Below are 25,280 nucleotides of genomic sequence, written 5' to 3'. Positions count from 1 at the left end.
TAAAGCCCCTCTCTCCACTGAGTAGCCAGCTATTAAACCAGAATAGAGTTAAGAGTTAAGGTAACATACTAACAACGGCCTGTAAGATATTATTTCTGGTTCCATAATACAGAGTACCACACAACCATTACCATTATGAAATGTGGCCTTGTTACACTCTGCATTGCACGTCGGCGCGATCATGTAAAATGCATCAGCGTTGTCGAAAACACACACTAAAGTGATGTAAAGCCATATATATTTTAATGCAATACCCAGGGGCCACAGACTCTGAACTGGTTCTTTCAATGAGGAACTACAACTCACTGGGACACGAGGAGAACCCACAGGCTGGAAATGGGCCACTTCCTTCACCATTATCATTACATCGTCTAGTGTGGGCACCATAAGAGGTCGTTGTGAATGATAAGCGGCATCAAACATTGCAGTGCCCTTGCACCCACAGCAACTTTTGGTGTGGTGCACCCACACCTAATTCCTTTTAGTTATTTTACAGCAAATAGTCGGGGATATTGTTGTTTGCTACAAAGAAAGCGGTTGCGGCACATGGAGCTTTTCTTATAAATATTAAATATTTTGCGATGACTAGTTAGACCTAAAGGCAGTCAACGTTCCTACCCACATGACTTTTGATTTTAAATTAGACACCGAGAGACACCCTCCAGTTGTAAGGCAGAATATCAGGGTTGTTTAGAGACACTGGGCTTTTATGTGAAGGTCACTCAACAGTGACATTAGAGATCCATAAAATTAGGATGAGGTTAAAGTAATTAAATTATAAAGCATTCCATTTAAGTGTGACAAAATGGATGACATCAGACATCTATTAACTAAATTGCTGAACTACTCTACTCTGCAAGCTGCAAACATTTTAATACATAAAAATATTGGAACATTATTTTATTTTATTTTTTATATTAATCGCAGGATATCATTTCAAAAGAAGGGACCCCATTATTTATTTTCTATGCCTATGAATATTTTAAAAAATGTATATTTGCACGTGCATACAAGTGTTTTTGTCTGGAGCTGAGAGCAGACAAACATACAACGGATGCATGTAAACAATGTCTGACTGGTGCAGCCGAAGCATTTCAAACACATTCTACAATCAGTAGCCCTTTATGCACTCATCCATGCATACACACACACACACAAACACAGAGACACACACACCCACTCAAAAACCACAAGGGAGTGTGAGCAGAAGTAAACCATAACTGAGCACCTGTATAATCCCTCTCCCAGTGCTAAGGACAAAACACACACACACACAATCAGCAACACAAATATTAGACACACACACACACACACACACCGCTAAATGAGGAATCAAGGCAGAACTGAGGGCCCGTATAATCTGCTGTGAAAACTGCACACGCAACACCAAAGCAGGGTAAAGCTGCTGACATGCACTCCTCATCCTCCCTCCTGTCAATGTACACAAACCAATCATCCTGATCCTGAAATCCTCAAGTATGTACATGCTTATGTGTGTATACAGACTGTATAAAAAGCATATGCACACATAAACACAGACAGCACAGACATCCATAATTGTATTTTACTCCATGTCTCCTCATGTACACATCTCTTTTCTTTACACACACACACACACGCACACGTACTAATCTCTCCTCCATTCCTCTGTCAGGATGCCCTCGAATCTCAGCTGCTGGTGCCTCCCGCCGTATGATGTATGTGTTCTGTATGATACGGCTGACACACAAGGTTGTTGATATGGAGAAGACGAAAGGGGGAGCATAACGCTGCGCGGTTGCTGGTCTTTGTTGGAGTATAGATGTGCTCGAGTAGTGTCATGGCAGACGAGACATGTCTTGTATATGTACAGTACATGCATAAAGAGAAGAAGATAAGGTATAAAAGCGTAACAAACAGGAAGGTGAACCGCACGTCCATGTACACATGAAAAATGCACTTGCTTACTGCACTTACACTGACACAACTCAAACATCCGTAGTCTAAAATGGGAAAGATAGTATGGTCTAAGATTAAAAGTGATGCAATAGCCATACAGAAATGGGTAAGGGCGCTGGGGACTGGAATCTAGCCATTAATGTTTGTTTAGTTTCTAACAATTCCTCCACAGCTTCCATTTGTATAGCCTTATCTGTGTATAACCAGCCCATATCTGCCAAATTCATTTCCACAAGGGCACATAGGCATGGTACTGTATGGAGAGCAGCTCCTGAGGGAATGTATGTGATCACTTACAGTATGAGGGAGAATAAACAAACAATCTGGGTCACTTGGTCTTAACTCTGTGTTTGGCATGTAACAGGCAGAGAGGAGGAAGGATCAGAGGTCATGGGGCGAAGGAGACCGTAATCGGTTGTGACAGCAAACGTTGAATTAATAATCAGAAAAAGCAAATCGCAGCGTGAGGTCAGGGTGGACGAGCAGATAACGTAGCAAGCACAACCAAGGGGGAAATAACGAATAGAACGCGTGACACACGGAGACACTCTGGTGGTGTGTGCGCGTGAACAGAGGGAGGTGCACGTGGCGTTTGAAGGTGTGCGCGATAAAGTTCGAAAAGGTCACCGACAGAAAGTAAAACAGACACCGGTTGTTGTCGAGGTTTGGAGAACAAAAAAAAAAAGCACGGGGTGTTTCTTGAGATGGTAAGACACACACGGGCGCAAGTATGAACACATGCATGCACACGCACCTGCAACACCTGAACCTAAATCTCTCCTGATGACCAATTATCCATGATGTGTGTGCTGCTAGTGCTACATCTCCTTGACAAGAGCAGCTGGTGGTCAGTGGCACTTGAATGTGTTGCTAATGCTATGGAGTTCAGTGGCGTTCGACACATGGTTATGTTAATGCTACATCCTACAGCATAATTACAGAGGATGGCTCCATCTGGCACGAGTCTTTGAGCTGCCATTAAGAGAAGTTTAACTCCCGCTAATATATCTTAAAGAAATATTACTGCTTTGTAACTTCATTATAAATGTAAACCTACGCAGTACGGTGAACTGATCATTACAGGCATTGCTCAGTGATATGTACAACAGACTGAGGTAACAAATATTGAAGGACAATAAACACTGTAACAAGTCACTTGCTATCATGTTGTTATATGATACCCGTCCCTTTATGTTGTTCCTTTCCTGTGGGCAAATCATTTGAATATCGCCAATGCGTTGCACCTGCTGTTTCAAATGACAGGCATGCTGCTACATATACACTTTGGTGTTTCCAACGTGATGACATGGTATTTCACCACTTAGAGGAAAGGGGGACTTAGAATTTCTCTATAATGGCCTAAACATAAAACCCACATGGATTTGTACAAAAAACCTCTCCACAGGCTTGCGAGTCTAGAGTGGATGTCGGTCTTTAACAGCACAGAGTGGAGCTCTGACTCCAGCATGTATGGCTTTGCAGCGTTACACATAATGGAAGTCGCTGAAGCACGATGCACTGAAATTTTTATGAGGACAGCAGTGTGGGTGGATGTATACGTCAGAAGTGAGACGTGACATCGCGCGAGCGAATGTGCTTTTGTGGACGCTTTAGTGTGCACATACTGCGCATTTAAGAGCATCTGTGTGTGTGTATTGGTATGTGCAGTGATGTACATGAACGAGGCAAACGCGTGTGTGTCTGTGTGTGTGTGTGTGTGTGCGTATCAACAAGTGTCTGATTATGGGCATTGTGTGCGGTGGCGCATGTAGCCTGTATGTGTGCGCATGCGTGTGCTTATTAATGTGTGCCAAATGTCCTGAATAACATTTGCATGTCATCTTATTGCCCTAGGGGGAGTGTCTTACAGTACACTGCATTTACTGTACATTACCAGCTCAGATGGGATGGATTTTGCATGAACTGTAGACCAAATCGGCGGGCGTGTGGAGGTGGTGGGGGATGGAGGCAGAACTCGGGAATCCAACTGAGAGATGTGCCAGAAAGGGTCATGCAAGGCTGGGGAGAAGTTTGCGAGTCAGATAAGGTCACTAATAGTTTTTTCTACCTTACGTTGGATTATCTTCTCACTAAAAGATGGTGGAGGTATATTAAAACAGACCAAAGATGGAAGAAATCTGGATTCTACTTAATCACCCTTCTTCTCCTCACTCGACAGCACATTAACATGTCTAATAAAAACGCTAAAATGTCACAAACACACGCAGGTATTCTATGCACTCCTACATGCTAAAACTGTGATACGAGTACAAAGTACAGTCACTGGACTTTGGTGAGAGAATTATTTTATTAGTTCTGCGTCTGCTGTAAGGCACCCGCTCAAGCTTTTAGTAAAGAAAGAAACTATTTCGAAACTTTTGTCTCAAAAAGTTGCAATTCACTTTACGTATCTCTACAGCATGATTATCCTATGAGGTTTACACTGTATGTTGGATTGTTTTTAAACTCTTATACATCCACCTCAGTGCTCCTTTCACCTGTATAGCTTCCACATGGTCAGAATCATAGCGAGTTAAGGCATTGTGGGTGACTGAGCAGGATGTGGGAGCTACTTCTCAATGATAGCCAGAAAGTGTGGCGCAAGGAGGGCTAAAGGGTGCTAAGTGCACATCCAGGTCGGCGAGGATCCTCAGCCGTTTTGCCAAGGCCCCCTGTGGGGTGAATCCACTTGTCAGTGGAGCAGGCGGGGTGACATTTCTGCCTCACCTCAGAAAAGGTCAGCCTTTAATTATCTCAAATGCCAGCAAGCACTGCACCTGCAAAAAATAAACCCAGGGATGAGCTGTGTATGTGTGTGTGTCAGGGTAAGATGTTAGCCTGCCTCTTCACACATAATGAGCGCTACCGTAGCTGTCCATGCAGAACTGGACCATCTGCCAACCTGCATGCATGCATGCATATATGCCTATAAACACACATTCACAGCCAGATCCCGACAGATGCACAGCGACACGTTAACTGTGTTGACCAAAGTCAATAAAACATAGAACTAAAGACAAATGCCAAGCCCACCCCCCTTTAAATAACGAGTATCAGATGAAGATGGTTATATCCCAGGAATATCAGCAGCTTCTAGGAACGTCTATGCAAAAATAGGTTGCTGACAGTATACGTAGACATAGACCTATAGATAGAAGAGTAGCATGCGCCAGTGCTTCTGCAAAATATGGGTCAGCTATGTGACGCATGGCTGACTAACCCTTTATCGAGATCAAAACTTAGTAACCATAAATCAGAGGAAGTGGAGCGGTGTTCTTGTGAATATTTCGAGTTAAGCAAGTCAATTATTTCCGGTCAGAACGCAGTTGGTGACAAACCTCCGGGTATATCTGGCAGAGCATTGCATGTGTTTGCTTTTGAGCTAGTCACTGTAGCTATTCAGCTCGGTCAATATTTGCAGAGGGCTATGGTAACAGAAAGCTCCCACACCCGCATAAACACACTGCCCCCGTACACTTAACACTCAACCTCACACATGCACAAAAACCAACACTCTGCCCTGAAAGTCCCACTCGTGCTCAAAGGAGGTCGGAGAGACAAAGGGCCATAGATCATCAGTGAGGACGGCGTGTGGCGAGCTCCTTGTGTCCAGGTTTTTCCGGCATTTTTCTCTCCACTCAGAGAAAACATGGAGGGGCCGGTCCCTATTGTTTACACAGCTGGCTCCATGGAAAGGATTGCTTAATATGAAATATGAAGAGAGCGGAGAGGTTAGAGGGAGAGAGCTGGGAAGAAAAGAGGGAAGGGAGCCAAGTGAGAGGGGTGGTGGTGGTGGAGGAGGGCCATCGAAGAAAGGGAGTTAAACGCTAAATGTGCTCTGGATTAGGGCACATTGGAAGTGAGCAGAGAAATGTGCTCAGAGAGGAGGTGGCAAAAACTCCAAAGGAAACTCCTAATGCAACGACGAGGAGAACGTGATATGGCAACAGTAATTTTGGGAGAGGAGCTCACACAGAAGGCTCAGGGACTCGCAAGCAAAATAAGAGCAAACAGAACATGGAGCAGAAAGTCCTGAGGTTTCCTAGTGGTGAGAGAGTCATGCCTCCTGCGGTCTGGGGTCTGTAGCGCATGTTATTCTTTCCCATCAGTTACATGCTGCTTCCACACGTTCAGTCCTGCCTCAACAACCCTCTGGTAGTGTCCCGACAATCCCCCGTTTCCTCGTTCACCTAACACTTGATCTGACAAAACCTCAAGCTATAAAGCTATAAATGTAACTTGGATTTGTTCTAAAAAAAACACAAAAAAACAGCGTTGGTTCATCTGTGGGGAGCAGACAACATGGAGACGACTATCAACAGTATCAAATTAAAAAGACTCTTTGAAGGGAAGATGTCTTAATGTCTTAAAGATTCTCTATACAAGCACACAGAGCAGATACTACACAAAAAATACATAATATAAACACAAAAATATTACAATATATTAAAAAGATTCATCAATGTGACAAAGGCCTGCAATATTACGATATATTAAAAAGATTCATCAATATGACGAAGGCCTGGGTCTGATAAGAGCATGTGATTAAGACGTTCCAACTCATGAAGTACAGCTGAAACTCATTTTTATTTTCTCTTTTCATTGCTGATTAGTTTCAAAATCATTTCTTGAATAATCATTTGATTATAAAATGAAGACAAATAGTGCACTAATTCAATTTATTTAAAAAGCATTTCTCCGAACAATAGTCATACAAGCAAACATATATTTAGTTTATAATGGCTAGAGAAAAAGAGTGCCAGCAAGTATTCAAATTTGAGTAAATTTGAGTTTGAGTTTTTGTATTTTTTTGTATTTTTTTTTTTTTTTTTTTTTAAAGGCTTACATAACTGAAGGACAATCACAACACTGAATGAATTTAGCTTGATCCAATTCAGATAACAAACAGTGGAGGCCATTTGAAAACGGGAGATTGAGTGAATTATTTTTAAAAGGTAGAGAGTCCACTTATCTGGCAACAACACAATTCACTGTTTTGTAAAGAAGAAAAGAGCTAAGCGTGTCTTGTGTTTGTGTGCATGTGAATGTGTGTGTATGTGTGTTGAGTGGGGTGGAGTGGCTCCCTCAGTCCACCTCCAACCCTGTTCCAGTTAGCGGGAGAGGCCCGGCACAAATGAAGTCCATATTTCTGAGCAGGACTCCAACAGACTCAACACACCCCACCCGCTGACACACACACGCACACACATATGCAAAATATCTACATTCAAAACACTTAAGCCGTCATTTTCCATATGCATAAACATAGATGGGTGCACGCACCTTTACCAAGACATCACTCTCTATTCTCATAAGGGAACAGAACACAGCTGGCTCGAGAGGATGTTTCATTTTTCCTCCAGCCAGCACACACACACACTAATCAACCATGTGGGTGTGTGTGTGTGTGTGTGTGTGTAATCCCCACTTCAGCATGCGTCTTTGTGTGTGCGTCTGCCTATAAGGCTATGTCACCTTTGTGTACCCGTCCAGGATATAAGGCTAACAATGTTATGCGAAACACTTCGGCACATTTCAACACAGAAGATCCAATGACACGAGAGCTAATGACGCACTAAAGCGCAGGGCCCCTTCCTGTTTATGCGGCCACTCGCCCCGCTGGAGGATCAAACAAAATCTGCTCTTCAGAGCGGGTGTGCCCTCTTAAATCAGACAGTGTGCGGTCCCTTCAGGCTATCCGATACCAGTATTTCTTTAAAGTATATAAACAAAAAAGCGCCGTCATGAAAATGAGGGAGCTTTAATTCAAAAGGATAACTAACGGTTCATTAAGGTGTAATCAAAACTGAAGTTTATATAAAGTGCATTAATATCTGTATGCACATTTTTCTCTGTGTACACTGTTACTGTGCAGTGGAACTGTGAATATGTTGGTATTAAGCGTTGTGCGTGTGTGTGTGTGTGTGTGTGTGTGTGTGTGTGTGTGCGTGTGTGTGTGAAGCAAAAAGCCGGTTTCACTCAGCAGCCTACGTAAATGTCACTGTATTTCCACAGGGCTTGTTAGCGTCTTGTTTACAAAAGGCTAAATTCAATTACTTGAATGATCTACCATTGTGTGTTTGTAACTGTGTGTCCATCCGTATATTGATGGGGCTTTTTTCACTGACAGTAACAAAGTCAGTAAACATTCTAGTACATTATATGATCGTAAACCTGAGACAACACATTTCATACCACCCTAGCAAACCACAGACTCTAAATAGGCTGAGGACGTAACCTTTTTGTTCAAGCAGGGCGTACAAAACACTGCTGGTAAGGGCTGCTTTATTAGAGATGATTGTGAAGAAATACAGGCAGTTGAAAGCCGCAGTGAATCAATAACAACAATAAATTAGAATCTCTATTATCCCTTCACTGAAAGAGAATCACTAATAACATCACATCCTGATAAATATGTTCAGAACGTAGACTTTTTCTATTGTTGAATCAGTGTCCCTGGGAAATAAGCAAGAGCTATTTTATTGCAGGTATGATATTTCATATATATCAGCACAGTGTTATTCTCTCTGGATACTAGTTAGACCTTTGTATCTCTCCCATAGGCCTCACGCTACCTTTCAGCCAACACAATCAGTCACAATCAAGAGACTCTGCACTAACAACTTTGTAAAGACCAAAGCTTTAGCACTCACTGGTATTTGCAGGTGTGTGGGACTGTGAGTGACAACATGTCAACCATAAAACAGATCAGTGATGCAATGTGCGATCATCAACCGGTCTAGGCTCATGTCAGATGACAGCCTCATCCAGCGCTGCTGTCCACTGTGTTATGGTCTGCGTTTAATGTACCTGAGCAAACTAGGCTTCGGGCTAGAGGGGGAACGCATGTTTCCATAGCTCCTGACCGGTGGCATCGGTAAGACAAGCAGGCCGCAAACAGAAGCAGTCTGTGGGAGTACGGTGAGATCGCTTACATTAGAGCACCGCCTGCCAGCTGCGTGTCTATTCATGTGTGTTTGTGTTTATATGAACCAGTGGAGAGGAGGCAGGTTTGGGGGTCAGGGGCAGACACAGATGGATACCACCGAGTGGTGGTCAACATGTTACGACCTCTCGAGGACACACACATGCACATAAGCTGACATACAACGTGTGTATAAATACCAAATACCAAAGAGATTAAGAACATACATTAGACACACACACCCTATACATATATTAATATATGTGTACAGTATGTAAACACATAAATCCATATGACATCTGGAAGCATGCAAGAGAAAGTATAAATGTAAAAACAACAGCTGGATTCAGCTTTTAAATACAGACATCCAGCTTACTAACAGGGTTCATGACCACAGTGACCTTACAGATGTGTCCACGTGTGCGTATGTACACTAGGTTTAACAGAAAGACAGAATTTGAAAGAAATGAGGTGAAAGTTGGAGGTAAAAAGAAAAAAAAAAGGACAGCGATGAGCCAAGAAAGAAAAAGAGAGAGAAAGCAAACAAGATTGCAATACTCATTATATCCACTGCTTCGGCCCGTCATTTTCTCTCTCTCTTCCTCACGCAGACACACTCACTTTCAGACACACACACTCTCTCTGGGAACAAATATCAAGCATATTCCTGCCTCTCTTCCCTTACCTACTCTCCTGGAGTCATAAAACTCACATTTAAAAATGCATGGGCTCCATAAGCTGCCAGGCCTATCTATTAACTATGTTATAGTGTAGCTGGCTATAGCTGCTGACGGCAGCCAGGGAATGCTGCTTTCCATTAGGGGAGGGAGAGCGAGGGGGAGGAGGAGGAGGAGGAGGAAAGGGGACGAGGGATGAGGAATGAGGGGAAAGACAGAATTTACTCATTTTTCTTTTTCCCATGGCACTGCAATCTGATGCCTGCACGTTTGGGCATGTGGTAGAAGGGAGGGGGGGGTGACTTCAACATGTAAGCCTGCATAAGTATAAATATAACTGTATCAATGCGAATGTGTGTCTGTGTGTGAGTGCGCGTGTGCGTGTGGTTTGAGCACCTGTGTGTGAGAGAGTGTGTGTGTGTGGCTGAGGCGAAAAAAGTAATTGATTCGAGTGTTTCTGGGAGATTTTCTCTGGTGTCCTTAGGCGCTCACCAGATGACTATTGATTGGTTAATTGATTGATTGGCATCTGGCCGACAGTGAGTCAACAACATCATCACTCTTCTTATGGACCCAGGCGCCCCCTCCCAACAACTCCTCCACCCTCTGCCAGTCTTGCTTATCATGATCCTTTACAACGTTTAAATACTTAGTGCTGGTAATCTGGGAATGGGCGGCATTTGTAAGAAAACCTTTGCACAGAATTTGTCCTCCTCTGTATCTCCGAAAGATAACCAATGATATGAACCAACGATAATCTACTTCTAGCAACAACAATACTTAATACATAAAGACGTGGGAGTTTTCCGTATCCATTTTCCAGTTGTGATGTAGTCATTTTTTCCAACAAAGCTGCCTGCCACTGTGCACTAGCTTTCACTTTGATCATTAGATATAATGGAAGCACAGAAAACGCCACACTTGGGACTGTCATAGCAACCAAAACTAAAATGTGACTACTAACCATGAAAACAGAAAACGGCTCTATCCGAATGTTTTAATTTAACTGTGCAGCCCCCCATCACCTAAGCGTCCTTGAGCAAGTCAGTAAACATCAACCTGCACTTGATTCGAGCATCTGCTTAATGTCTTTGAATTAAAATGTAAATGAGGTTTTCGATGGTTTGGGTGATCTTCAACATGCCAGTGTGCATTTCTTCTTGATGGGTTTTGTTCCCTACTCCTCTGCCCCACCTCTCAGTGCACGTGTGAGTCAAACACAGACTATGAAAATTAATGATATCGCACCCAAAGCAGTGCTGACACTTAGGAACAAGGTTCCTGTCCCTTTGATGGACCATATAGACAATGTCTGCTGTATTTCAATTAACAGACAATGGGACGACACGAAATAATGACATATAGGAAGAGTTAAGTGACACGTGAGAATGAGGCGGTAACGGCAGCGCCGATCCCTTTAATGGACCATCGTGGTTGAGCGTAGACAATAGGAGTTAATAGGAAGTGTAAAATTATGATGTAGGCCCTGTCTAAAGGGGTGAGTGACACCTGGGAGTGAAGCTGTTACAACTTAATGCACTGCTGCCATCGGGATGAATCAGCTCCGCATATGGGGGGTGGAAACCATCTGAAGGTTGCTAATAGCAGCCGCTGTCAGTCCCACATTAACCTTGAGAACAGCCAGCGGACTGTGTTAGCCCTGCTGACCTCTCTTTTTCACACACACACACACACACACGTGCATACACACACGCAATTCCAGTTGTTACATGTATGACTGAAGGGTGAGCGCGTGTGCAGGTCTAACCCTCTTCCTGTGTCTTATGAGGACCATCAGTAGGATTAAATCAGTCCATCACAGGCTGCTGTTACACCATATAGGCTGTCTGTGCTGAAGTCAAATCACCTGAACCTTTCCTGTTGCCCCCAGGGTTAGGGTCCATGTAGAGCAATAATGGCACTCCCTAAGCTCATTTTGTGTACACAGATGTGCACACACACCTCATCTGCACAAAATGGAAAAACACCAGGTAGCATGTGTGTGTGTATACTTATTACATGACATTTGTCACAGTCATAGTTACCTTGAAAACAACGCCATATGTACTGTATATACTACCACCTTAACTGTATGTATTCATTTTCTAAAAACATCCCACAACCTGAAACCGCATCCTGCCACTCATATCTACAGGAAATATGTATGACGAATTCATTTCTTGTAGTACAAACTTCTAAAATGCCAAACAAATAGACAAACAAATGTCGACCTTGGCATTTTGAAAAACACAGAGCAAAAAGCATAACTTTGGTCGTGTTTTGCTGTTTGGCCTGACTGACAACGAGGACTGTGCATTCAGGCATGACTAGGCAGGCTGATGCCCATGTGTTTTCAGTCAACTTTCACTGGCAGGAGGGAAGACAGAGCGTGGAAGATGAAGTGAGAGAGGATTAGAGGAGGAGGAGGCTAAAAATGAGTAGGAAAACAAAGAAGGGTTTTTTTTTTTTCACAGAATAAAATGGTTGGAATGGCTCCCCGGCAATGAGTAAAGCATGATCAAACACAGCACTGACCTAATTTTCTGCCACCCATCACAGAGAAGTGGGGGAGAAGAGAGATCTAAAAAGATCTACACTGGAGAGAACAGGCTGAAATCGAGGAGGCTGTATTTGTTTTTGAAGGTGCTGTCCTTTAAAATGCTCCATGTCCGGACCTAATTGCCAACTTTACCATCCAGCTGCCCTTGCACACGCTGGGTCCGTGACGGTGCAAAAAGCTTTTAAAGGGCTAACATTTGTGCTTCAGTGGCCAGAACATTGTGTGCAGCACGGCCTCTCCACCTGTCACTACAGTCCACTCACAGTGCCACTGTGCTACTGTGACTGGACTGACAGGGTATTTTTAGAAAGGCGTTGACAGTATCACGTCCCCAAACGGGTGTAATCGTATTATGCTGGAGGTGCTAAAAGCCTTGAGTTGGGAAAGCGCGTCACTGGAGGAAACGGGGCTGAGACAGACGAGCGCTGTTCCCAGTGAGTCTTGACAGCGAGAAAGCTTAGAAGCAGAGAGGGAGGAGAAGATAAACTCAACATATAAAGGAGAAAGAGTGAACAGAAGGACGTGATGTAAATAAATCCACTGTTTGAGAGTACTAGGTGTGTCGTCGGAGGGTGTGGTGGTGGCTCCGAGTTGGGGGCTCGATCGTTTTGACAGCGTTTGGTATCGGCAGCTCTTGAAGGTTCAAGCCGGCCATGGGGATGATAGATGAAAGACTGAACTTTAATCAGAATGGCGCCTGGAGCGTTTTCAGGGAGGTAAACAGGTTAATCAGTCAAGCCCTCCTTCCATCCTCCCTCTCATTCTCCTCTACTCTTTCCTCAGCACATGACCACTTCTGACACTGGCATGCCATTCGTCTCTTTCCCATCAGCACCTCCACCATACAACCCTCACCCCCCCCTCTGCTTCACATCTCTGCAAAACCTAGCCTGAGGTACAAACCCCCACCTCCCCTACAGCCCATACTATCAGGCATATCCCGCGATCGCATGAGGAGGAACATCAAAGCGCTCCGTCAGCCCGTTTAATATCTCACAGCATCAGACACCATAAAACTATGAGGTGGGAGGAGAGCATTCAGCAAACAGAGGCTATTCATATGCTCTTGGTTTCCTGCATTATTGCCTCTCCACTTGCCTGTATCATGGGAGGTAGATAATCACTAGGGGGTAGATAATCAAAGCGATCACACCGTGTCTTTAAAAAACCTTCAAACAAACCGAACTCAAATCAAATCCAGCGAGGCAAAGGCAGGAGGGAAAATAGTGCTGGGAGCAGCCAAGCATTATCCATTGTTCCTAGTGTCTCATGGGCTTATTTATTAAAATGGCCCTGTCTTACTGCCTCTCCAAGAAACAGCTAGGCGTACTGGCCTGCATAAACACTTGTGCAACGTGCTGAACAGTGCCAAATTACTGCACGCCTGACCACTGGACATTTTAAACAAGCTACAACTGTAAAAAGAAAACCAGGAAACTAAGAATTCCCACGAGTTTACGGTCCAAGCCACATTCTGTGTTTTTGTCATCCATTTCATACATACAAGCCTTTCCTCTGTCCCTCTCCCTCTCTCCCAGGGAAAAATAAACAATCAACTCTAACAAACCACTCTGGCCAGCCGAGTGTGAACCTTACAAAGCCTTAACAGCTCCTGTGGAGAGAGGCCACGTCCAATCTGAAATTACCCACACCAACTCTTCAACCACGGGACTCGAGAGCAAGAATATATTGTGTTGTCTGGGATCCCGACCACAGACTTTGGTGAGCAATCAACAAGGACTGCCACTCGCCAAGATAAACTTCACAGGCGGTTGCCACTCATTTACGGGCTGAGCTACCCGACCCGGCTGCATCGGCACTGTTGTGCATCAAACTGGTCGCTTCTCTCTCGCTTTGGTTAGAGTGCAGATTAGGTTTTGGAATAAATGCTCTTCTTGTTCACATTTGTCCAGGATATTGCAAAAGAACACTGGTTGTGCAATATGAGTTAAGAAACACACTTTACAGGAGGCCTTGAAGGGGAACAGAGAAGGGAATGCCTGTTTGGGGACTTTGTACACGCTTTATGTTGGGAACTTTCCAAGTGTATTGGTGTTATTACCTCCTCCTACCCGGTCTCCGCTTTTGTCATAGAGAGAATTCTGGATGTTCGCTTGTTTAATGATGTGAGCATCCGCACTGTAGTTTGAACTATACATACACAAGCACCTCAGAGGGGGAAAAATGCTAATGAAGCTATTAATGATATATCAGTGCATAACTCACCGCGGCAGCGAGGGAGGAGGAGGACAAGTTCGGTAGCATCGTCTTCAAAAAAAAAAAAAAAAAAAAAAAAAACGAGTAGAGAGCTGTGTGGGAGTTCAGAAAAAGGGGGACTAAAAAGTGCCAGAAGACAGTCGCTCTGTTGTCGGGGGGAATGTGAGCTGGATGGCTGCACACCCACTCACATGCATGCAAATAGGGAAATGCGTGACTGTATAGATGTGACAAAAACACACACGCAAACTCTTATACTGTACATGCATCATAAGCTGAACTCCTGGAGGGTTCGAAATCCCATGTGTGTTTACGCTATTACAATCATTCTCTGGGGATTTTATAACAGAGGGAATATCAAATGAAACACACAGTGCTGTGGTCTTCTATTACTGCTGGATTAGTGATGCCCACCCCCTGCGCCACTAGCTGCTTCTTCCTTTTCCCCCCCTAAGGCCACTCTTCACTTTAGTGCTCATACAGTTCTTTTCTCTGTTTTTGTCCTTTTTTCTCTCTCTGAGGGAGTGGTGGTCAGAGGAAGTTGAAGATTCTGTAAGGACACTCGTTTGCTCATGCATGACTTATGAAACCAGAGTTTCCTGTGCTTCATACAAACTCAAATACACCCACACATGCTGAAATCATAGATTTTTTTTTTGTTTTGACATATTTTCTGCAGTGCTTCAATAACTTGTAAAACAATGTCTTCTCACTTCAATTTATGTTTATACTGTGTGTTTCTGGATGCGACAATCTTTCCTAGCTATCATTGGTATTCTTCTGTTTATTCATAGCAAACTTGTGTTACGGGAACAGAGAGCGGCGGTGCATTTATCTATGACGAACTTAAAATTCAAACCTCAGATAGCTGACTGCAAAATAACCAGAACTAAACTAGGATTTGCTTGGTATAACTTAGTGGAATTTGTAAAATTGTAAAACAGTCGGACAAATACATGGAAAAATACAGAAGTCTGCCAGTGGGATAAGGTGCTGGACACTGACATGCATTCGGCATATCCTGAAAAGTGGCCTGGAAATCTCCACGGCCTAATAACGCATGGCAGACGGAGTCTGTCGGAGTGGCAGGCCAGCTGAAAGCGATTTTGTTGGGATGAAGAGAAAAAGCAGAAGAGACACAAAGAGAAACAGAGACAGACAGCGGAATACAAGAAGGTGGAGGGAGACAGTCATCAGCCTTGTCGTCCCATCTCTCTGCAGATGTGGATGAATCTGTCCTGACAACACAGGAACGACTAAGACCTCCTCAACCCGTCTACACACAAACACACACATGCATCTTCTACAATAAAGGCCAAGACAGAGGAGGGAGGGAGCAAATGCGGGTGTGAGTAAAAGTAAATAACCTAGTAGATGGAGTAAAGCAGGGACAGAAACTGACTCTGGAGTGCCTGAGAAAAACTATAAAATGGTGAAAGAGAGAAGGGGGAAAAAAGGGAGCGACGGCAGATGAGAGACAGATCGATTTTGGTAAAGAGGTAGAACGAGCGGTGGGCATGAAAAAAGGGAGAGACGGAGAGGCAAGAGAGCATGAACAATGATGAGTAAACGAGGGGCAGCCTGAAAGAGAGAATGATAGGAAGAGGGAAGGGGAGATGTGATGGAGGAAGAGGCTGAGAAAGACACACCTTGTCAAAAAAAGACTGAGAGGGCTGAGGAGAAAATGAAAAGGAAGACAGAAGCAGAAAGGGGAGTAGAAAGAATGAATGAAGATAGAGAGAGTGAGGGGAAGATGAGAGGATGCCGTATTTTCCTCCATCTCAATTTGCACAAAACTTTCATTACCACCAATTTGGGCCGGGAGCCGTAGGCTGGACCATTAGGCGAGCCCAGCATCAATCAGCCTAATCTCCCTCCCAGGCTGCTAAATTACAGCGCCCAGTTGCTTATTAAAATTTGTCGCCCGTCTCCCAACACCCGGCCCTGTTGGAGATTAGACAGGGGCCCCCAGACAAATCTGTTCCAGAGAAGAAGAAGAAGAGGAGGAGGAGGAGGAGGAGGAGGACGACGACGACGAGAAGGAGGAGGTGGAGGGGAGGAGGGGGGAGAAAGAGGGGAGGAAGGAAGTACAGGGACAGTAGGAGGGGAAAAAAGAGAAATGTGCTTGCTGAGACAGAGCGGATCAGAGAGGGGGACGATCATCTGGTTTGATTTATACACTCCTGTAGATCTGGCATGAACACACACACACACACACACACACACACACACACACACCCTCTCTGCATTTCAACTCTACACACACTCATACATCCCAATACATCCTATATACCCCCCCCCCTCCAGATGCAGTTTTCCATTCCTGTCAACACCCCCAACACACACACACACACACACACACACAGAGGCTTGTGTAGAGAATGTGGGGTTTGCGACGCCTCCCACTGCACACTCAATCAAACCGGCGGCCAGATAAGACGCATGATGAATGGCGTAATTGAAGGCGGCAGCAGGGTAATGCTGCATCGCTCCGGGTTTGGGGAGGAGAGAAGAAGAGTGGCGAGTGGGTGATTAGCCTGTAGGATTTATTGTTATTGCTGTCTTATTAAAAAATACTAAGACTGTCTGCCTCGCCTACTGTAGTACACCTCCAGCGACAGAGCATATAGGGCCCTACACCTTTCGAGGGATGAGCACACAGCAGGGTGGCACCTATATGGATTCAAGGTGTGGGGGGTGGGGTGGGGGGGCGATATGAAGTGTGCTCAAATAGAAGAAATCTGACTGCAGGTAGGATTTGGATACAAAAAAAAACACTGTACATACCCATAAAAACAACCCAAACATTGATTAACGCTCACCTCCTCTCTGGAAGGAGCGCTATATGGAGTGACTGGTGTGTGTGTGTGTGTTTGCCTCTAGGTCAGTTGGTAAAGGAGGGAAACGAGGCAGCTCTACTTCAAGCTGTTGTGCACTCAACACATCAAACACTCTCATTTCACATATCACAAGTTACCAAAGGTCCTTGACAGGAATGAGCCAGATAGTGTGCCCAACAGCCACAGTGAAGCCACTCACTCCCTGACAGCACGCTTCTGCTGTCGTTCAGCAGAGACGGTGAATGTGCAGAGGGATTTCTCCTCTGACTGTTCATGTCATTCGATGACCCTGATTTGCAGAGGTCTACTGTTCGTTGGGGCCTAATCTGTTTTAATGGATTCTGACTTGTGGCACATGAAGAGATGATTTCAATTAGCGACGCTCAGCGTGCTGTTATGAAGAAACTCTACAGCACATTTTGAACATGCAGGCCTCGAGTAACCAATTATTGTCAGATTGTGGCGAGAAATCAATGTTACTTTTGTCGCTTTTTTCGTTAGATATCACGCACACTGTGCCAGGGTGCTAAACACCTCCTTTAACATTGTGTCCTGCATGCACCATGCTGCAAAAATAGTGCTGGCACAAAGGAATGCTATCGGAAAGAAAGGCCGCTGGAGCCGGGCAAGTGGGCAATGTTACCGGGCTCAGCAGCAGTGTTAATTGTCATCCATTTTCCAATTTAGTTTTAGTCTTAGTCTTGTGTCAAAGTTCATTCTTAGTCTTATTCACTTTTAGTCTTTCACAAATCATTTTTGTTGTGTCTCGTCTGTTGTTTCAATACACACTTGATATGCACTTGATTTCATTTTTTATATTTATTAGAAACACAAATTTTTACCAGCAATTTTCTTCCCGCACATATTCCCATCCGTCAAAACGAGGCATTGTGACTTTTTCTCTGCTTCTAAATAATGGAAATGGGACTGCACGTCCAGTCTCTTTTTACTTTCAAGCATGATTGCGCTGTCCGTACACCGTGTTTCTCCTGTTTGTTTTCAAGTCACAGGTGCACAGCAAGAGGATATCAAACATGTGGCCATGACGTTGCCTACAGTAAAAGAACTGCTGGCACAAACACATGAGAGCAGGACCGGATGTTGCCTTTTTTCTCATATAGTAGACGAAAACAAGGAGGACGTTTTTGTTTATTTTTTATTTCTTGCATGACATTTTCTCGTTTATTTGTCAACAAAAACACACAGTGGCATTTTTCGTCAGTGTTTTTAGAACATTGTATCGTCTCGTCTTAGTCAAGGGAAAAAGGCTCGTTGACGAACATATTTCGTCTCGTCTGACGAAATGAACACTGCTCAGCAGCCTCTGTGGACATGGCAAAGGTGTAGAGACTGAAGAGGACAAAGAAGCTAAGAAGAGAAAAGAAGAGAGTGGCCAAGCGGGAGGCCGCTGGACAAGAGTAAATCTGAGATTAAGTAATTAAGTTATTGGCGAGAGCTTGGTGAAATAAAAGGCTTAAACACAGACGCTGAGCAGGGCTTCTTGCTGTTGGACTAGCAAATAATATTAGCTGGCTGCTTTGTCTTGTGTTGTTGCTTGGCTGTGTTAGACAAGTTGTCCACTCATTTTTGAATGATAAGTAATATAATCAAAACAAATACACCTGAACAGTTGTTCATATTGGTAAAACAGTGGCACTGCGCTCTCAAACTGGGGGAGCGAAATCACAAAAATCCCAATTTCCACCTCACTTCAAGCTTTCAACAAAAAAAAACATCATTTCTGATTATGATGTTAAAATACTGTTCTGGCCAACTTGTAATGCAGTTAATGGGAGACAACAGCATGGCACTGGTCTTCCCCTGCAAAGAGCAGAAAGCCATTTCCAGCAGACACTTAAAAACACATTAACCGAGAACACATACAGCACATGTGAGGATGCACACAGACGAGCAAAGACACAAAATGCAATGAAACTCCACAAATCCTAGAATTCAGTCACTGCAGTGACACACACATGCATATTGCATCTTCTGCACACACCCTTCAAGCAAAACTGCAAAAGTACGACGACCGCGAGCAGCGTGGTTGTTCAGAGCATGTCCCCTGTCAACACATACAGACACGGTAACCAGTACAAGGAAAACCACACATGTATACACACTGAGCCAAATGTGGTCTCAGACAAAGACCAGCCAGCTCCTATAAATAGAACAAGAAACATAGCAGTTGCTTTGTCTGAAAGTTTAATTAGCATAGCACCTAGAGTATTCAAAGATAGAAGAGTTGGCAGTGGTGAGGGGACGTGAGCCAAAACGCTCTGGCCCGTCTGTGCTATTTTAAAGATGAGTTTGAATCTTTGATGTGTTGTTGTTGATTCACTCGGCTTTGTGTTGATATTTAAAAGTCAGCGTACCGCGTTTACTGCTGTCACGGGGTGTATATGATTTATAAAATGAGTTAAGCCTAGGATCTGCTGCTGTATATAGAGTGTGTCTACCTCTGTCGGTCGCCAGCAGCCCCTCTGTGTTGCTGCTCAGACTGATTGAGTGGTGTGCCGCTCGGCCAACTGGGCTTCCGGCTGGTGGACTGCCCGCATCGATTGCTCGGACGAGCCCTTCTTCTGGTGCATGGACAGGAAGAACAGAGAGAGAGAGAGAGAGAGAGATGGGGAGAAGAGGGGAGTGGAAAAGAACGGTGTAAAAATATAGAGCAAGGAGCAGGAGAAGATAAGGAAGGAGAGAGGGAGAGAAAACAGGAAAAAGGGGGGACATTAGCTTAAATGAAAGTTTATTAGCTGTATCAGTCAGTCAGTGGGATGGGGTGGGGATTTTGCCCCAGGCCCTCCATCCTTCTAGTCTATCTATTCCCCCACCCTTACCCCCTCTTTCTGCTTGTGTGTGTGTTTGTAAGGGGAGTGGTTTGGGAGGGGGAGAGGCAGGCATGACGGGAAAACATTAGGTTGTTGGCGAGTCGCCTGTACACCAGCCAGTAATTGGCTTGGGTAATGGTCATGTCCAGACAAATGGTGTAGGCCCTAACCGTGTTACGAGCAACCAACTGCTCCGCCTGTATTCACAACATAAAAGCCAGCACTGCTTAGATACCGGATGGCTGCAGCATGTGTATGTATGTGTACAAGACTCACAAAACATGTGATTTACTGGGACACAACTTTTCTTTTTTTTTCTTTTTTTTTCCTCTCCCCACCTCACAACCGATATGTTCTGCATGGCCTGTACGGGTGATTCATGATTTGCTTGTGTCCTGTGTGGGAGACTGCGCTGTGATAAGGAGAAAAAAGATGGCAGCACGAGCCCCGCTCACCTCGAGGGACAAACCGGCATCTGCCTGTGTCCTCCAAATAAGTGACAGATAGGAGATGGGGAGGAAGAGAGGAAAAAAGAAAGAAATAAAAGGAGGGAGGAGGAGTTGGGGGGGGGTGACGAGGGAGAGGGAGTAAAGGGATAACTTTCATTTTTCATCCATCCCTCCCTCCCTCTGCATCACTTCCCCTTCTGTCTGACGGCAAGCTGAGCCACTAATGTCCATTGTGTCTGGATGGGCTGCAAACACACACATGTGTGTGCATGTGATGTTATATGAGCGAGAATGAAATGTATATGCCCCTACAGTAGCGATGCCAGCTATGTAACATGCATACATGGATAAAGCTGTGTGTGCATGTTTGTGCATGTGCATGTGTGTGTGTGTGTGTGTGGTGGCGAACCCCTCAGCCATCCAGCTATCATCTCCCGCCAGACAGGCCCCACCAAGGCAGCCCAGCTGGATAATGAGATCCATTATGATTTACGTGCCAAGAGGACAGCCAGACAGAACAAAGACATGCACACACACACACACACACACACACACACACACACACACAGTTTGGTGTACATGTCAGTGTGTGTATGCACGTAGGCTCTCTGTCTCTTACTGTATATGCTGTTGCGTGCTGCCACTGTTTCATATTTCAGTTTTTTCCATCAATTTCTGTGTGTGTGTGTGTGTGTGTGTGTGTGTGTGTTAGCTACATTAGTTGCCTAGAGGGCATCTTGCAGTGGGCCCTCTCTCCGTTTGCAACTCGAGAACTCAGACCATTTCTCCATCTTTCCTCACACTCTCACACACACTCTTTTTCTTTCTGCATCTCACCTGAAAAGGCAAATTCATTGAAAGATTCACACACACACACACACACACACACATACACACACTGCCCCAGGGCCTTGCAGGCAAAAAGTGAAAGGTGAAGATTACAACTATGTGCTGCATCAAAAAAAGGAGACCACACAACTTCGCCCTGATTGATCAGTACCTCTGCAGCTAGCCAGGGATTTGTTCCAAGGTATTTGTGTGTGTGTGTGTAAGTCTGTGCTGGGATTTGTTAGTGGAGAGCCGAAGTAGCTGTCAAACACATTTTGGAAAAGGAGCAGGCTATTGCTTCATTTCACTCTTTGGGAACGTGGGAATGGTGGAGAGGATGGGGTGTCAGCTGAGAAGAAGAAAAAAACCTAATCTGCTTCTGCAGAAAATATGAAACGTCACATGAAATGTTTGGGAAGGGAAGACTAAAAAGAGAGCAGGTACGAGGTGAAATGAGTGGGCTATAAGCTGAGTCATGGTATCATATTACATCACATCAAACATTTCATTTTTATTATTTATCAGTCATTTGTTTTGATTCATGAAATGTTAGAGGAGAACAAGAAAGCCTGTCACGTCTTCCTAAAGTTCAAGGGGAAGCCCCTAAATGTCTGGTTTTGTCCGACCAACAATCTAAAACCAAAAGACATTCAGCTCATAATTACATAAGACACAGCCAACCAGCAAATCCTCACAATAGAGAAGCTGAAACCTGAGAATGTTTGACTATTTTGTTTGATGTATGAAAACATCTATTGATCGACCGATCAATGAATCCACTGATTGTTTCAGATGTATTTTTGAAAACAACACCAGACATTGCTTTAAAATGTCTTATTACTGTATTTAGGATGGTTGTTTTGGGTCCTTTGCAACTATGTATTCAGCAGCCAAACCTGCAGTAAAACAAAGCAGAGCTACAAAGATTGTAAATCGGCCAAAACACAAATAAACTTCCAATGTGCCTTCATAAAACTGACTGATATCCCGTGCTTTAAAACTGTCTCTCTTTCACACGCACAAACACAGAGAGCGGCCCTGCCCACTCTCACAGAAAACAATGATAGGATTCTCTGCTGTTCCTGCTTTATGAAGTATTCAAGTGACGCCAGCTCAATTAGAGGCCTAAATGCCAAGATCCAGACCGGGGAGGGATGAAGAGATGGAGAGAGATTAAAGGAGAAACAGAGAGAGAAAGAGAAAGAGAGAGAGAGGGACAATGAGGACACAAGGCAGAGGCAGGAAGGAGGAGGCAGAAGACAAGTAGGCCATAATGAAGAGATGGGGAATGATGGACTGTACGTAGCTCTCCTGAAGGAGATGGAAAATGATAACAAAGAACAGGTGGATATGAAAAAATGAGCAATGAGATGCAGTCAAAAAATACAGAGGAGCGTGAAAAAAGAGGAGGTGAACACGCACAGACAGAGAGATAAATGCAAAAAGAGACAAAACCAGGACTACCGTGACCTCCTTGATCTGTCTGCCATTGCTCTGCCTTTGTATACACACATATACACACATACACAAACACATAAACACACAATCCTCTGTCGTATGTATTTCCATCATCAAATGTGATCAGCACTACTGTCCGCGAATCAACGTTCTCTCGACCACGATAACCCCTGTTAGAAAGCACACACACACACACACACACACACACACACACACACACAGTGACACTTTTCTACAAAAAAATACTGAACATTTTGTCCACGACACACACACACACAAACACACGGTGAGCCCACTGTGACCAGCCGAGGTAGCAGAGGAAGATCTGACATGCCTGGTTAAATTAAAAGGTCAAATAAATTAAATAAACATCAACGTGAACGAGCCTTCAGATGAACAGTACGGTGGCTCGGCTCAGAGGTTGAGCTCTAGGGGGTTGTCTCTAAGAAAATGAGCAGCGCCATAATCATGTATTATTTAATTTAAAGGATAATTCCAGTTTATTACATCTGCGCTCTTATTTTCATCGTTTTGGCTGCTATTTCTATGGGTTATAATAACATTGTACTCGTCGAGTTAATTGCTGAGATCTGGGAATGCGGCCACATCACTAAAAAGAAGTCAGACGAGGCAAAAACACAATTATACGGCTTAAAAACAAACCTCCAGGTTAGTCAGACTTATTCAGAAGAGACAAACACAGGCAGACGGTAAAATGAATGCCCAAATCGTCCTTTACGAAGATGATAGTTGGCACAAATTAAACAACTTACTTCAACTGAAGTAAATATTGTCAAATGCCCTGGAGTCCTTGATATGAAATAAAAGATCCGGGATCTCTTAACCGTTAACAGTTCAAATATACCAATACACAGTCCCAGTGACATACTGTAACAAAGACACACACTGTATGCCATTTGATGGGACCTCTACCCAAAGAGTCCTTTTGTAGTATGGGTGGGCCCTGCACCATTTGAACCTCTTACCCTGCAGATATTATCGCCATTCTCTCCGCGTTTACAGACAAATTTTTGTGGTTCCAATAAATTTCCCATCAGTGCAGACAAAGTGTTCATCTTCTCCATGGTTAGCCACTCACTGAACTATTTTGACTTCTAAGTTGGTATGTGTGTAGTCTGTGTGGGAGCTGAACCCACAACCCCACTGTTGTGGCATGTCCCACGCTCCAGCCCGCTCGGCAATCAGCACCAGCGTCAAAACCCAAAACACATGCTGTAACCAAAATAATTCCCTCTAATTGGGCACCAACAAAACAACACTGTGCCTCAGATCTTGCTCTGACAAAAACCTAACATCAATATTTCTCCAACAAACCAAACTCGGGTGAGCGCGCCGCCACCTCCGCTCCACCCTCCCCTCCTCCACATCTCAATTCTCCTTAACAAAACAGCTCTTCGCTCACTGTGGTGCCAACTCTAATCACTTCCCTCAGCACCAGGTGGTTCTCATTGACTGGGGCCCAGCTCCTCCACTCTGCAAGACGCTTTCGGCAGAGGAAATTGGCTCGTCTACGCGCATTTATTGCTCGTGAGCTCTATCGTACGGAGTCGTGCATGGTCCTCCAACGCCAGCGTTGGCCTTTGTTCGTGATCTTTGGGCGTCCCGGGTTTTGCCGTGCGGAAACAGCTGCTGCAGAGTGCACTGCGCCATCCAAAGGAACAATTAGAAACACCCTTTTCCTATTACTCCCCACCATTAACCGCCATTGTGCGAAATTAGCAGCAGTCTATGGAATAAGTGGATTCTAATTCATGCCCTCTTTTCACGGGCCGCGGCTTCTGCAGTGGCTTTCCTCTGCTAATGAAGAGGATGAAAGAGAAGTGTTAATCAAACTGAGCATCTCATCTCTGGTCCTAAGGAGCAGAGGAGAGGCCTTGGAGTGACTCCCCAGTGATATTTGTGTGCACACACGTGTGTGTATGTGTGTGCGTGTGGAAGGGGAAGTGACGTTGTATGCATCTGTTGCTATGCTATTCTGTTACTGAATTTAAGGCTCTGTAAACTGATCGCAGGTTAAACAAACAAAAATAAAGAGATGCAGGAAATATTGTGTGTCTGCGTCTTGTTTTCTAATTGCTTCAGCATCAGCCTAGAGGGATGAACGCCCCACTCTGGGCCTATCCCTCTCCACCAGCAGCCTTTCATCCCTCCCAGGCTCCCTTGTCTTGGACCACAGTGCTAACCAGCAGGGTCTGATTAGATTTAAATGTCAAGAGAGATAGGACAATACAGTTATCTTCCAAATTATAGCCCATTAAAGGACCTAAGCAGTGCGCCTCCTTCCTCAACTACCTAATCACCAACCAAATTCATCATCTCACAGACTGGGGCATAATTTGGGAGGGGGGCTGTGGTTTCCCTTGCCTCTCCCTTTCTGGATGTGTGAGTGTGTGTTTCACACCATGTGCAAGGGCATCCAGGAGTGTCTGTAATGTGTGTTCAGTGTGTGTGTGTGTGTGTTGCTCCGGAGGGAGCTGGTTTAGCGCCCCAGGCCAGTGCCCCATTAAAGAGAAAGTGAGAGAGAGACAGTGTGTGA

The 25,280-nt window shown here is 44.5% G+C and overlaps 1 protein-coding gene across 13 annotated transcripts in view; it reads right to left on the bottom strand.

Moving 5' to 3' along the window:
• Positions 1-25,280, bottom strand: part of raraa (retinoic acid receptor, alpha a) — a 134,560-nt gene that overhangs the window by 75,948 nt on the left and 33,332 nt on the right. For 4 of the 13 annotated variants that reach the window (XM_027289582.1, XM_019261956.2, XM_019261950.2 and 1 more), the window contains one exon: positions 19,617-19,739. The exons of 4 other annotated variants lie outside the window; for them this stretch is intronic. The gene's annotated coding sequence lies outside the window, so the exon portion shown is untranslated. Of the gene's footprint in view, positions 1-3,832; positions 3,958-19,616; positions 19,740-21,153; positions 21,211-25,280 lie in introns of those variants that run through there. 5 more of the 13 variants (XM_027289581.1, XM_019261958.2, XM_027289585.1 and 2 more) reach the window with 3 other exon arrangements.

Source organism: Larimichthys crocea, chromosome XVI (assembly GCF_000972845.2).
Source record: "Larimichthys crocea isolate SSNF chromosome XVI, L_crocea_2.0, whole genome shotgun sequence".
Lineage (NCBI taxonomy): Eukaryota > Metazoa > Chordata > Actinopteri > Sciaenidae > Larimichthys > Larimichthys crocea.
The sequence above is the reverse complement of the archived record's forward strand: the minus strand, read 5'-3'. Positions and strand labels throughout refer to the sequence as shown.